This window comes from Cibotium barometz, chromosome 63 (assembly GCF_041138505.1).
Source record: "Cibotium barometz isolate CiBa-2024 chromosome 63, ASM4113850v1, whole genome shotgun sequence".
NCBI classification, from domain to species: domain Eukaryota; kingdom Viridiplantae; phylum Streptophyta; class Polypodiopsida; order Cyatheales; family Cibotiaceae; genus Cibotium; species Cibotium barometz.
The window spans coordinates 22237341-22254051 of NC_141108.1; positions in this window are offsets into that span (position 1 = coordinate 22237341).

A 16711-nucleotide genomic window follows, 5' to 3' on the forward strand; every position below is an offset into this window, starting at 1 on the left:
TCTCTCTCAGAGATTTTCACATGGCTCCTCACTCTTTGGAGCCTCACATCTTCTCTTGTCTTCAGTCTTCTTGTCGTGGCAGCTTCTCTCCACGCGTCCATGTCTTCCTCTTCTTTCAGTCTTCTTGTGGCAGCTTCTCTTGTGGCAGCTTCTCTTCTCGTGTCCATGTCTTCCTTCAATTCTTCCTTTATATCTTCTTCTTGGTGTGGATCCTCTTCTTAGAAAGAGATATTCTTCTTCTTTCATGGCTGGGGCCATGAGCTTGTCCATCAAGTCTTTTTGCTCCATGTGAGCAACATGTTTCAATGTTTTGCTGACAGTTCTTTTGGGCTTTTGATGTTTATCTTGTGTCATTATGCAATGCAAACCCAAATTTATGTGGGAGGTCTTACCTCTTGCCTTATTCTGGACAAGGGTAATGTTTGATCCCATATTTACACTGATGTAATGTGCCCAATACATAATGCGTATAGCATTCATTCTTATGCACATTCCCAGATGCAACTCTGGCTGTGAATAATCTTGAATTTGAGTGAGATTTACAGGCATTAACCAAGGGTTAAATGCAAAATGATGATTATCACAATTTTATCAGCATAATTTTACCAAAAATTACATTAAATCAAGGGTAACCAATTTGTACGGGATGGTTGGAGTATCAAACCAACTCCGAATTGCAATCTGAAGTTATAGGGATCTGTATCAGATATTAATGGTTAATTTGAACCCTCAATTTCACCAAAATATAGTGATTAGCACTGATTAATCACTGATTAGCAAATTAATCCTCTATTTTGTGTGCAAAAAACAGAGTATGCGGGGAGTCTAGATCTGGTGCCTTAGACTTCAAATGAGCTTAAATTCTTTCAAAGCCATCAATAGGAATGAGTCTAGTAGAAGATTAAGCCAATAAACACAAGATTTGACCAAATATTGAAAGCTTAATCTCTGTTTTACCAAAGTCACCTGCAGATTTGATGAAGAGCTTGGATCTCACTGTAGACTTGATGAAATTGAATTCTGTCTTCACCAGCTTGTAAGGCATGCTTGAAAACCCCTGGGGCTATGAGGAATTAGACCAATTTGATTAGATGAAGACAAGATCTGTAATTTCATCAGAAAAACCTGCGCTGACTAAAATCGTGATTTCTGTTCGCCGACGGTTTGTGCTTTTTTCTTGACTGGCTGGAGCACAAGCTTATGGCTAGCTATGGTTAAAAGGGTTTGGCCTAATTTTAAGTGTGCAAGGAGCTAGAGCTCCTCCACCAACTGGGGGTACAGAGGTGAGTTGAAAAAAGAGAAAAATTTATAATTAGCGCCTAATTCTAATTAGTAAAATAATTAACAAGATAATGGGCTCACAAAATGATGGATTCTAGGCATGGCTCTGATACCATGTTGAAATTAGAGCAATGTGATGAGCTATGGTGGATCAAATACTAGAATCAACATCATTAACAAAGTGATTAGTAAATAATTAAGATGTGATTAGTGAATAATTAAGATATAATTAGTGAATAATTAAGATATGATTAGTGAATAATTAAGATGTGATTAGTGAATAATTAACAAATAGTTTAATGTAAGAATGGATAATCAAAAACCAACAAATTCTCATGCCTCAATTTTTAGAGTTTACATCCAAGCATCTAATCCCACTGATTTCTCCTTGATTCACTCCACCTCTTTTCCCTAATTCTCTCCACCTCTTCACTTCTCCCAGAATATCTCCACACTTCCTAAATCTTCTCATGCTACCCTTTATTCTCTCCTAGTAGATTCTTCTCACCTTTTTACAGGTTCTTTCACATTTACACATCCTCTTTTACAGCCTCTAACCAGGGGCTTGTTCCCGCACACACCCTATTCACTTGTATATTTCAACAAAACTATCATCAATGTAGCACCTTAGTTGACACCATCACATTGCTCATCACCTATCTTCATCAACAACCATGTAAGTTAAAAGAAGTAATTAGAAGCCACACAATTAGTCTTGACACGACAACATAAAATAAGCATAAACACACACACCAATAATACACTATCTCAATATTCAACATGGTGTTAGCCGCCGCAAACAGTAATATGTTCCCAAAAACATGTACCGATAATACACTAAGTTGTTAATATTAATTGGTCTCACCCACGATATCAACTTGTCAACATGGTGCAATGGTCACCCACTAACACTAGCATGGCCCCAAGTGGTCTCACCCACGATACAAACTCCGTCAGCATGGTACAATGGTCACCAAGGCATTGATGTGTCGGGGAGACCTACCTCTATAGCTCGTCTGAACACATCACCATGAGAAGGGAACCAACACTAGCACAAACACCAAATCAAGGTACCAATCCACTTACCTCATGTCTTCTCTCCTCCAGCTGACACAGTCAGACACCTGAACATTCTCCAAACTCCTCAAACTAATACATTTGACTCCTTCAACCATCCTTCTAGTTAGCCCAAACCTCCCACAACCGTGGCCTTCACTCCCAAGCCTTTAGCTGACCACAAACGCTCCCAGCTGATATGTTTCTAATTGTAAACTGAATCAGGTAGCTGTTACTAACCCAGTCAGAATTATGTCCGCCAAGCTTCCTTGAAGTTCCTCCAGCCTCAGCTATCCTCAAATACTTGCTTTAGAACCTCTCAGAATCTATCAGCTCTCCCTTGCTAACCTCTTGTCGAATGAGATCTGACCTAGCTGCTTTAGCTGACTCAATTCTGAGTCAAAACTCTTCACCCCAGTGTCCGCTCACACCTCCGCTCCTTCAAAAAACTCAACTCCCACCAAGACTAAACTCCACAAACTCACGGCTAATAGCACAACTGACTGTTTGCTGACCTTGGAATATCTTCAACCCTCAACTAAATCCGGCTGACTAGTGAGACTGACTGAAAATCCGACTAACACACTGAAAATATGAGAATTAAACCAAAACCCACGAATTTTCCCTTCAACTCAAAGAGTTCATTTCAACCCTTGTATACCCTCAACTCACTCCTATTGATACTCAGTTGACACCCTTCTGATGAAGACTAGCACAGTCCTCAGCTCTGATCTAAACCACCATCCAGTCCCCAACCAATCTGGCTGACTTCCAATAGGTTTCTAATTGTCAGACCAGACTCCACAAGCCTCAAACATGTCATCATTGTCACAAACATCATCTCATCAACCCAAGGCAGGATATGACACTTGCTCCTTAACATAGGAATCTTGGCTAATGCATGCTGCACATTCTTCACACAACTCTTCTTCAACACCCATGCATCCATCTACGTCACTGACATCCCTCCTTTCCAAATTCATGTCTCACTGACTTTCCCCTCCCTAGGACTAACTTCACACAAACCACTCACCTCTTCAGGATCTTCAGAATCATGTTAAGTCAACATATCGTTACTTCTTTGGGATGATGACTCATCAGAAACCTCAGATCTAAAATTCCCCACTGTATCCTCAGCTGTCATGCAAGTGGAGGAATCTATGCTATCCCCATCATCTTCTGAACTAACTTCCTCTATTTTTTAGGCTTCTGTAGAGCTAATTTTCTCATCGTTTTCTTCTTATGTGTATGGTTCTCCTGAACCAAGTTCACCTCTCCCTACCTATAGGATCATTTCCTGGCTACTTCTGTAGAACCTATGGCACCGGGCTAATTTGGCATCTCCTCCTCTCTCCTAGCATCTTGCCTTTCTTCTCTTCTGAGTAGCAAAGGATAGATATGACCACCCATCCTCCTCGGGTAAGGGCACTGAGGAGATATATGACCCCTTTCTATATAGTTCAAACACTGAGAACAGTCATGTTGGGTCCTTCTCTTCCCCTACCTCTCAAACCATCTTTGCCCCCTATCGTGGGACATTTCTACCTCCTTTCAAAAGGTTCACGTTCAAATTCTCCATCTACTAAGTCAGATGATTGATACCCTGCATAAGCTGATCAATAACCATTGGGACTATTGGAGCAACTCCTTCTGCTCTTCTCTCCCCAGTCATAACTGGTCTGCCCTCAGCTGAAACTTCCATTTGCTTCTAAGCCATGCTCTACAGCTTCCACTCCTCTCTGGCAATTCTCAAGACTTCTTTAAAAGTTCTTGGCCTCTTCAACTCCACTTTCTCCCTGAGATCTGCATGAAGGGACTGGATAAACATGTCCTTTTAAGAAGAATAGGTGGGTGCTCTGTTCCCAGGGAAGTGTCCCATCTTCCCCACAGATCTTCAAAATGGCCACAAATCTGTCAAACACATCACATAGATTATGCTTTAAATTATGAATCTCCAATTATAGAGCATCTACGGATTCACTTTGCTTATAATGCTGCACCAAAGCCACTTTGATGTCTTCATATGCCTAACCCTGATTTAGCTGGGTTCTCCATGTCTACAGCCACCTTTTAGCATCTCCCTTTAGCAACATAGTCAGCAAGCTCAACTTATCTTCATCCCTATCCTCACCAAAGGTGAAGGCTTCCAATTCCATCCCTGCCAAGAACTCCTTTGGATCGTCACCACCATGACCATGGAACATTAGATATGTCATTAATGGTAAACCATCTGCTCTACTAAAAACTTTCAGACCTGCAAAGAGACTGAAGGGTGCTTCAAATCCCTTCTCAGCCGGGGGCACCAAAACAATGACGTGTCAAGGGGAGACCTGCCTCTATAGTGTTAAGATATCAAGCTCAACATGAGCTAACACTCACGAGGCGCCTGCATGACTGTTCGACATTTATATCACTGGCAGGTTTGGTAGCTGGCACCGACATATCTTCACCAGAGATTCTACAGCTCGACTACACCGACTAGTTCACATCTACCCACTCCTCATAACGTGTTCACATTATGGACCGCTTGTATATACTCTATTTTGTGTGTTAGTCACTTTATCTTCTTTGTAGACCTCTTTTGTTATATGAAGAGGAAGAAGAATTTTCAGCCTCTCCCCTTGTGTGCTCTCTTCTAGGGTTTGTGTGAGTGTGTGTGTGCTTACAAGACCTCAAACTCTCTTCTCCCCTGCATCTTTTCATGGTATCAGAGCCTGGTTCATGCTAAGGGCTGAGCGGCGAGAAGCACAGAAAGCGGTACGAGGGTAAGAGCTTCATCTACTCTTCCACCTTTGTGTTGGCTACTACACCCTTGTCGGGAGCTCTTTGGGAAGCACTGGCAAACGAACTCTGATTGAGGAGCTTTCTTCATGGGAGCAAAGCTACAGGGCAACTATATCATCTTATTGGACAGAATTTTTCGGGCCAAAAATGCATTTCGAGCACGTTTGGACCTCCGCTTTTCAATTCACAAGTGTTCACCAGCACTGTGGGTAAGTCTCGATTCTCTACATAACTCTATTTTTAGAACTGCAAGAAGGGCGATTGGTTGTGCAGACACTGTGTGTGTTGCAAAAAAGCCTCAAAGTTACCATTGGGTGTATGTATACAAAGTAAGGTCACTGGTTGTGACAATTTGGGTGTAGTATAGTACCGCTGCAGAGAATATAGCAAATTGTGACAATTTGGGTGTAGTATAGTACCGCTGCAGAGAATACAGCAAATTGTGCAGGTCAAGCAAGAGTGCTGCTGTTGGTAAATTTGTGTTGTAGAAAAGGTGTCAAATGATGGAATAAACCAGATTGTTGTAGAGAAGCTTGACAAGAACAACTTCCATGCTTTGGCGATTTAGATTGACAAATTTTCTTATGGGAAAAGGTTACCGGGACTACATTAAAGGTGAACATAAGGAGGCACCGGAGATACTGGAGATTAATCCAACTATTGTAGATATAAAAGAGTTCAAGGATTGGAATCAAGGAGCAAGGAAAGTCATGTATTGGCTTTCTATCAGCATACATGACACTATGATTGGGCATATATAGGATGCCAAGTCACCTAAGGAGACATGGGACACCTTGGTGAAGCTGTATGAAACCAACACCAAGGCACAAAAAATTCAGTTGAAGAATGAGCTTCATACTGTGGAAAAGAAGAATATGTATGTGAATGATTATGCTTTGAAGATCAAGGGCATTGTGGAATCCCTTGCATCAATTGGTGTTTTTGTTGATGATGATGATAAGGTGGAAGTATGTCTACATGGTCTCGGGTCACAATACAAGAGTTCAAGACGTCTATTCAGACTCGGGAGAACATTTCCAACTTCACAGATTTGGTGTCGTTGCTCATCATTGAGAGAAGAACTTGGGTGAAGATCAATAGTCTTCACAAAATAGAAACAGTTCAGAGCAGTAGGCCTTCTACACAAGTGCAAGTAGAGGATGAGGTAGAGGTCGTGGACGTGGCCAAGGTGGTGGCCAAACAGGTAATCAAAATTATGGTCAGCCAACAGCAACAACAGTCCCAGGATTCATAACAACAACATACAAAGGTGGAAGAGGCCAGTTTAGAGGCAGGGGGAGTCAACGAGGTTGTGGTAATTGGCAACGGCAGCATAATGATACACGAGGTTGTTTTTACTGTGGTAACCCTAGGCATGTGCAGACAGATTGCTATAAGAAGCAGAGTGACATGCAAAATGGAAAAGTGCAGCAAAACAACTATGCATCGTCTAGCAAAAATAATGAGGATAATGAGAGGTTATTTGTTATGCAACATGTGGTTAATGCTACCTCTGGAAATGATGTAGCAACATGTAAGGATGATGTATGGTATGTTGATTCAGGTGCTTCGAACTACATGACAAGTCATGGTGAGTTGTTCAAGGAAATGAAAAGTCTTTTTGCAAGACCAAGTTTTGTTGAAACATCGGATGACACTGCACATCCGATTGCCCATGTTGGAGATGTGCCATTGTCTATGTAGGATGGTAAAGTGAAGTACCTTGCAGATGTACTTCATGTTATGAACATTACAAAGAATCTGGTTTCTATTGGCCAGATGATTGAGCAGGGTTTGCAGGTTCGGTTTAACCCTAATGGCTATTATGTAGAAGACTTTAAAGATAAGTACATGTTGGTTGCAAAAGGTAACAAAGTGGGCAAAAGTTTACATTGAATGTGAATATGCCTGAAGTGAGTGCTACAATGTTTGCAAATGGTTCAGGAGTTGTTGCAAATACAGACATTTGGCATAAGAGAATTGGACATGTCAATGTGCAATGAATGAAGTCTATGCAGACTAAACAAATTATGACATGGCTGTGAAGTTTAAAGTTGAAGGTATGTAGAAAGTTTGTGAAGCATGTCAATTTGGAAAGCAAACAAAACATGTATTTCCACATGACAGAAATACGAGCAGGAATGTACTAGATGTTGTGTATTTAGATGTATGGGGTCCTGCGAAGACTATGTCTAAGATGTATGGAGTCCTGCGAAGACTATGTCTATGGGTGGCTACACGTACTATGTAACATTCATTAATGACCACACGAGGAAAGTGTGGGTGTACTTCATGAAGGAGAAGAGTGAAGTGTTCACTCATTTTCAGAATTTTAGAGTTATGGCTGAAAAACAATCAGGAAAGCATGTGAAGTGCCTAAGGTCAGATGGAGGGGGAGAATACTTCTCCAATGAGTTCTCTGAATTCTTGCAAAAGAATGGCATTCAGAGACAATTTACATGTAGATACACTCCACGGCAAAATGGAGTTGTTGAGGAAAAAATAGGCACATTGTAAAGATAGCACGAGCATTGATGGCTGAAAAGAATATGCTACATAGCTATTGGACTAAGGCTATGTCTACAGTAGTTTATATCATGAACAGGACTCCTATTGCAGCCATACATGATGCAACGCCACAAGAGAAGTTTACTGGCAAGAAACCTGATTTGTCTCACTTGAAAGTTTTTGGATGTATTGCATATGTGCATGTGCCAGATGAGTTACGTACCAAGCTAGATCCAAAAGCAAAAAAATATGTGTTTATTGGGTATTTCCTTGAGCAAGATATAAATGTTATAATCCTTCTACACGTGAATTGAGGGTAAGCAAGGATGTTGTATTTGATGAAATGAGTAGCTGGTATGCTGCTGAAAAGGATTTTGTTGGAACTTATGTAAGTGGAAATGTGGTTGCACAAAATGCAAGTCAGCAATCACAGTCATTGAGTGGAACAGAAGAGTCCTCATCCAGCGGTTCTGTTTTGATAGACCATGGAGTGGCAGGCTATGTCATAATACCAGTCCTGAAAATGTAGTTAGCACATCACATAAAGGCAAAGAGAAAGTGGTTGAGCCCCTTGGTATGCTTGGCATTTCTGCAGGGCATTCTCTTGTTGATGGAGATTCTAGTAGCTCGGAGATGAGCCTTGATGGGATTCCAGTAATGAGGACACCTGGTGTGAAGAAGGCTATCAAAGCCATGAATGCAAAGTTATGAAGATCTAGAAGAGTCAAAAATCATGTGTAGAGGTTGACTTATGATGGTTATGTGGCACATCACTATGCATATATGGCAAAAGTTGTACACGTTGTAGAACCCGCATGTTTTGATGAGGCTATTGGAAATGTGTGTTGGGAGAAATCTATGGATGAGGAGATGGATGCATTGTATGGAAATGAGACTTGGGATTTGGTGCCATTGCCTAAAGGCAAGAAAGCTATTGGTTGTAAGTGGGTGTATAAAGTGAAGCATAATAGTGATTGTAGCATAAGTAGGTACAAGGCTAGATTGGTAGCCAAAGGATATGCGCAGACACATGGGATTGATTATGAGGAGACATTTGCCCCAGTTGCAAAGATGGCAACTGTGAGAGTTGTGATTGCGGTGGCGGCAGCTAAAGGCTTGTTTTTACATCAGATGGATGTCAAAAATGCGTTCTTGCATGGTGACTTGCAAGAAGAGGTGTATATGGATCAGCCACTAGGTTTTGAGGATACAAGTCACCAGAGTATGTATGTAAGCTTCGTAAGGCCTTGTATGGGTTGAAGCAAGCTCCACGGGCATGGCATGACAATATTACTGAGTATCTTATCACTATTGGTTTTCATATGGCATGACAAGATTACGGAGTATCTTATCACTATTGGTTTTCATATGGCAGATGCAGATTACTCTTTGTATGTGCGATGCAGATTACTCTTTGTATGTGCGCAAGAGTGATAAGGGTATTGTGATCATCACCATATATGTAGATGATCTTATTGTTGGGGGGTGACAACTTGGAAGAGATTGAGCATGTGAAAAGTCTTCTCAAAAAGAAGTTTGAGATGAAGGATTTGGGAGATTTGCGCTATTTTTTGGGAATTGAGGTCATTCACACACCTAAGGGTATTTGGCTGTCATCACAGAGACAGTATGCATTGTGGACATGTTGTCCAAGTATAGGATGGCTGATTGTAAGCCAATATCGGTGCCGTTAAATCAAAATGGCAAGCTTAGTGTGGATACAGGTTATGTGTTTAAGGATCCCACTATGTACAGGAAGACTGTGGAGAGTTTGATCTATGTCATGATCAGCATGCCAGATTTGAGCTACACTATTGGCTTAGAGACCAGTTCATGCAGGTTCCGCGCAAACCACATCTTGACAGTGTGCGACGCACACTTCGGTACTTGAGGGCCACTGTTGATTATGCATTGTTTTATGTAGCAGGAGTTTTAAGGATTAAGCAGGAGTGGATGGTCAGGAACACCAATATATGCAAGAGACTTGTAAGGTAGAGGGAAGGGTATATAGAAAGTGGGTACGGGTAAAGCGTAAAACTACTCAAATAAAATCTTTATCTATCTCTTTTTTCTTTTACCGGATGAGAGAGACTCAGCTTCGGTAGAGGTGACTGACGAAAATCCCAGTCTCGAGTATATTCCTATCCACTTCAATCATGACTATTTGGAACAAAGTAACCTTTGCAGCAGTTTTCTGATTCTAGTAAAAAATAAAATAATAATTGGATTAATGCCAACAGATGTAGATTAGGCAGGTAGCATCTTAGACAGGAGATCTACCAGTGGATTTATGTTTTCGTTGGGGAGTGCTGCTGTGACATGGAGCAGCAAGAAGCAACCCACAGTTGCCTTGTCGAGTACAGAGGCAGAGTACAGAGGAGCTGCGATGGCAGCATGTGAGGTAGCTTGGTTATGCAAGCTACTTGCTGATTTGGGGTTGCATGTGGAGAGAAAGATTGTCATATATTGTGACAATATTAGTAGCATACTGTTTAGGAACCCAATTTTTCATGCGCGGACAAAACGCATTGAGGTGCATTACCACTTCATGAGAGAGAGAGTCTTGGCAGGCGACATAGACTTGGCCTACATTAGCACACAATGATCATGTCGCTGACATCTTCACGAAGGCCTTGGGAGCTGAGAAGCTTCGCAGATTTCGAGATATGCTTAGAGTTCATGAGCTCGAGTTGAGCTTGAGGGGGAGTGTTGATATGTCATGCTCAACATGAGCTGACACTCACGAGGCGCCTGCATGACTATTCGACATTTATATCAATGGCGGGTTTGGTAGCTGGCACCGACATATCTTCGCCAGAGATTCTACAGCTAGACTACACCGACTAGTTCACATCTACCCACTCCTCATAGCATGTTCACATTATGGACCGCTTATATATATTCTATTATGTGTGTTAGTCACTTTATCTTCTTTGTAGACCTCTTTTGTTGTGTGAAGAGGAAGAAGAATTTTTAGCCTCTCCCTTTGTGTGCTCTCTTCTAGGGTTTGTGTGAGTGTGTGTGTGCTTGCAAGAGCTCAAGCTCTCTTCTCCCCTGCATCTTTTCATATAACTTGTTCAAACACACCATCATGAGGAGGGAACAACCACCCAGCAAGCAAAACACCAACTCAAAGTACCAAAATCAACTGATGTCTTATGTCCTGACACTGTCGGCAGACACTTAAAATTTTTTCAAATTCCTCAAACTGATACAACTTACTCCTTCAGTAGTCATTCCAGACCTCCCACAACCCTGGTCTTCACTCCCAAGCCTTCAGCTGACACCACCAACTTTAGCCCTCAACTGAATCCAACTGACTGCTAAGCTGACTGAAAATCTAACAGTCAAACCAAAACTGACTGCTAAGCTGACTGAATCCAACTGACTGCTAAGCTGACTGAAAATCTAACAGTCAAACCAAAACTGACTGCTAAGCTGACTGAAAATTTAACAGTCAAACTGACTGCTAAGCTGACTGAATCCAACTGACTGCTAAGCTGACTGAATCCAACTGACTGCTAAGCTGACTGAAAATCTAACAGTCAAACCAAAACTGACTGATAAGCTAACTGAAAATCTAACTGACTGCTAAGCTAACTGAAAATCTAGCTGACTGCTAAGCTGACTGAATCCAACTGACTGAAAATCTAACAGTCAAACCAAAACTGACTGCTAAGCTGACTGAATCCAACTGACTGCTAAGCTGGCTGAATCCAACTGACTGCTAAGCTGACTGAATCCAACTGACTGCTAAGCTGACTGAATCCAACTGACTGCTAAGCTGACTGAAAATCTAACAGTCAAACCAAAACCCACAACTTTTCCCTTCAACTCAAAGAGATCATTTCAACCCTTGTATACCCTCAACTGACTCCTATTGATACTTAGTTGACCCCATCTGACACCCTTCTGACTGACACAGTCCTCAGCTGATCTAAACCACCATCTAGTCCCCAACCTATTCGGCTGACTTCCGATAGGTTTCTGATTGTCAGACCAGACTCCACAAGTCTCAAACAAGATAAGATCTATACTTTAACAACATCAGCTGTGACTAATCCAGACACACAACTGACTCCAGCTAATCACCTGGTGACACTGTCAGACCCTGTTGACTAAAAACAAGAGCTTTCTACTAATACAAACTCGACTCAGCAATCCTCAGATCTTCACTCACACATGCATTCTCTTAGTAATCTTAAACCAAACAACAAAAAGTAGAGCATAATCATTTCATCCATCCAAACACATAAGGAGCCTCTTGCATATAGATGATTAATGAGCTTGTCTCAACAATCCTGAGACATGGGGTTCAAACGGTCGAGAGAGAGAACCTTAAGAACAAAGGGAATCCACCACACAAAAAAATCCCATAAAAACTCTTCAAGTCTTTTTCTTCAATTCCACAAGAACCCATAACAAAGGGCTTACAAACACACTCTGCAGGCCTTCAACCTCAACCACCACAACCGAGAATTGTTGAGCAAATCCTTAGGCTGCTCCAAGTTCCAATAGAGCTACAACTCAGAGATCCTAGGGCACCAACCTCCTACAAGATCCTCTGTCACCCGTGCACCCTCTGCTTTGAACAAACCAAAGATTTCTCACACAAATTCACGCCTCTTCACAAGACAAGCATTGTCATCGCAAACGACCTTCAACCCAAACTGAAAAAACAACAAAACACAACGATAAGCTTCCACAGAGCTTTCTCACAAATCCCATGTCTCTCTTCTGGTTCCTTCCCATCTCTCCAAATCTCTCCCTCCTCTAGCTCCAACATGCCTCTCCTCTACTGCACATGTAAGTGCTCTTTCTTCTTTTGGCTGAGGTTGACAATAGTTGGTTCATTAATAGAAGGTGGCCATGCAACAGCCCCTACTTCTTAAGGTTCTACACATACTTAACGATTCATTCTTATTAGTGGGTCTAGGTGGGGACACTTCCATTGGGCACATAGGTGTTGACACAAAAAAACCCATCAACGTCCTCAAAAAACCCACACATTATAAATAATCTAACATTCCCTCTTACTTGAGTTAGCAGCTACCCTTAGCTGCATGGTTACATATATAAGCAAATAAGTTCTGGAAAAATGCAGTAACACCGCCCAAGCTTGTACCAATCATCTTCTCTCGGATGACGCATGTTCAAAATAATCACAATTTTTATTATCAACTAATCTATGAGTAAATCATCTTCTCTAGGATGACGCATGTTCAAAATAATCACAATTTTTATTATCAACTAATCTATGAGTAAATCTATCATACACACATCGTGATCATTGAATTTCTCAACATCATAACCATACTAGAACGATAGAGATGAATTTAAAAAACAAGAAATTGCTATTGCCAAATTTTGCAACATCTATATCGTCCATACCCTAGTGGAAGGTGATCGCTTTGCTTAGGCTTCCTTGAAGGAAGCCTTTTGCTACGCTTACCTTTAGGTCCATTTTCATGTAATCCGAGCTTGCACTCATCAATAGATGCAACTGCATAACCTCTTGCCAGTGGAAGCGGTTGACCTTTCCTTTCTCGAATAATTGACAAGTGATCACTTCACTTAGGCTTCCTTCTGGGAAGCCCTTTGCTCCGCTTGCTGGTGATCGCTCTAGATTTCGGGGAACAGTTTATTGATCCAAATCTATTTACTCAAATTTTTATGCTAATTTTTCTTTCAAAGTCAAGAGAAAGGACATTAAAAAAGATCAATGTTCTAAAAGTTTGTTGATCCAGATCTATTTACTCAATTTTTTCTATTGATTTTTTTTTTCAAAGTCAAGAGAAAGGACAACAAAAAAGATAAATGTCTAAAAGTTTCTTTCAATGTGAAAGGAAATAATTGTAAATCTTATTATCAACTAATCTACAAGTAAATCTATTATACGAACATCATAATCGTTGAATTCCTCAACATCATAACTGTCCTATACTGGAATGATAAAGATGAATTTAACAAACAAGAAATTGTCATCTCGTCAGATTTTGCAACATCTATATCGTCCATACTAGTATGACATCAAGAGAAAGGATAACAACAAAGATCGATGTTCTAAAAATTCCTTTCAATGTGAAAGGAAAATAAATAACATAGACTCATTATCATCAGTGTGGGTGACATGTGCATCATTTTCTATTCACCACTACTTTAAGTAGTGGTGTTTCGAGACTTGATAGTAAATTATTTTTCTTCCATGTCTAGAGAATATATACTAGACATTAACCACCATGACTGTTTAAGTTTTGTGTTTTTTAAGTTTATAGATTAGGCTTTTAGAACTAATAATATTATAACATCTATTTTTTACATTGGTCAAAGACATGTCACTTACTATGGTCAATCCATGTTTGTGCTTAAAAAGGTCATTTATGTGTACTATCTCATGAAGTTTCTAATGTGTTTCTAGTCATCATTTATGATCTCTCTCTCTCTCTCTTCATAATAAGGATATTATCATTTGTTACTATCTAATCTAAAAAAATTATGTTCTAGGTTTTTGGTTTCATTTTTTATTTTAGCTATTAAAGAATTGGAGTTAAGGAGGAATGTTCCCTCTTGTTTAGCAAAAGTGACAACCATGTCACTAAAGGTCAATGCTAACGATTTCCCCTTCAAGGACCTATGTGTCATAGTTTCCCTCTTGCTTGGAAAGATTATTACCTATGAAAAGAGAATGACATATGGAATTATTCTATACTAAAGATAATAGCTATTCTCAGTAGTGGTACTGCTAAGAAATCCAGCTTCTTATCATAGATAATCTGATGGACATATAAAGATCATGCCTTTTCTAATACAATTATGTTTTATTTTGGAAAATGCAATCTTAACTTTATCATGCAGTGCTGGTAACTAATATGTAGTAAACTCAAAACACTTTTAAAGATAAAGTTATGCATATTTTCTCAAAGTTAGAAAATGCAATCTTAACTTTATCATACGATGAGACGAGTAACTAATATGCAGTAACCTCAAAACTCTTTTAAAGATAAAGTTATGCATATTATCTCAAATACTATTTTTTAAATAATGAAACTTTTCATTTACTAGAGAGCACAATGTTACCCCATTTTCTTTTGTCTTAAACAAAACCTCCATTTTGGGTTATACTATTCTCAATACCCATTCTGTCAACTAACTCTAAATTCTAGTCTTCAAGTCTCGAGTCTCTTAAAATATTGGTTATCCAATACATATATTTTAGATGTAAAAGTCTAACAATAATCTCTTAGTTATTGTGTTGTTTATTAGGTATTTTGTGATCTCTTACTTCTCTAAAAGCCTATAGTATCGAATAATAGATGCGTGTATTCATTCTGCAATAGTACACTACCTCAGTATGAACACGGTGTCACCTGCAATACTAATAACACTAGCATATGGCCCCAAATACATATACCATTAATACACTGAGTCATCAATATTATGTGGTGTCACCCATGATGCCAACTCATTAGCATGGTACTAATGGTTATCCCATATGTCCTCAAAAATAACCATAGAGGGTAAAATATCTAATAAACATTTTGAAAGGTTCATTGACCATCATCATCATTGGGATTGTTAGTCATCATTGAAACCTCTAGCATCATGGCACATTTCATCATCATCTATAAAACATTATTGGCATTTGTTTTTATCTTGATGTTAATAATTTGATAACTTCTCACAAGTATCACATGCACTCTCTTGTCATACAATCAAACAAGATAAGAACACACCTTGTGTGCAAACATTGGTCATCTTAGTGTCTAGTCAGAGGTGTCTACTTAGAGAAGAGGGCACTCTCATCCATTATATGCGTGAAAGCCTTCATGATCTAAACATGAAGAAGAGATGTTGGGAGCTTTAGGTTGATTTTATTATTAACATTACAAGTCATTCTTGATTTTTGGAGCATGCATGCGAAACATTGGTGCCATCATTTTACCTTAATTTTTGTGTGCTTGTAAATTTTTAGGAGAATAACAATGCAACTTTAGAAATAAATAAGAATGTGATCGGCACCACTGCACAAGCACATAAATTCAAACAAATACTCAATTTTTAGTTATGAGTAGTAACAATGGAGTCCCACTTCTTGTCCATTTTATAGAGTACACAAATGTTCATCTTGGCCAATAAAGTTGAGTGTTCTCTCTACTCTTTCTCTCTACTTCTGTAACCCTATGTGATTGTGTATGGGCATGCCATTGCTTAACGGTTAGGAAAGGTAATTCCCTCTTTAGATTGTGTGATATCTTTCTTCTCCTCTTTCATCTTGTTCCCTCTATTCCCTTCTTCTTGTAGGTCAAGGCATTGCGTGTGAATGGCTTGAAGCTTTTGGTGGTGGTCAAATTATCTATTGCTTCATTATATTGCACTGCCTATAATGCTTGGAGCTAGCTCGGTGTGACAACAAGCATGGAGGACCACTCCATAAGCAAGCATTCCACACAAGAAGGCAAAGCTCTCGAGCTTCGCAGTTTGGTAACTTTCCTAAGGACTTTTTAAGACTAGTTATACCAAAGATGTTTGCTTGGTCTCACAAGGCTATTAGGAGACTTATCTAACCACCAAAAGCTCAAAAGATTCACCTTTTTGTGCTTGTTGTGGTCAAGTAGTCTTCCTATGCTTGTTGCTACATTGAGGCAACTCCTAATGTTATAGGTGGTGTGAGAAAACACTTATGTGGTCATCAAAGCTCCAACAAGCCGTTTGTGTGCAATGCCTAGACCCAAAAGAAGAGATGGAGGAAATAAGAGGGGATAGAAGAAAGAAAAGATATGTAATCAAGAAGAGAGCATTGCCTCCCAAATCCTATGTATTACATAGGGTTGCCAGGGAGAGAAAGAGTAGCGAGAACACTTAACTTTACTCTACAAAATGGGAAGAACATGTTACAAACATGAGAAAATTAGCGATATACTTTGTAAGTCATTTATCACTGGGAAATTGAGAAGACAAATAATATATGTGATCTAGAAGAGGACATAAATCCTAAGTAATTACATTTTCCCATCCCACACACACTCATATACGCACAAATCAAAAGATGATAGTATAAATGTGATGAAATTAACTTTTATAA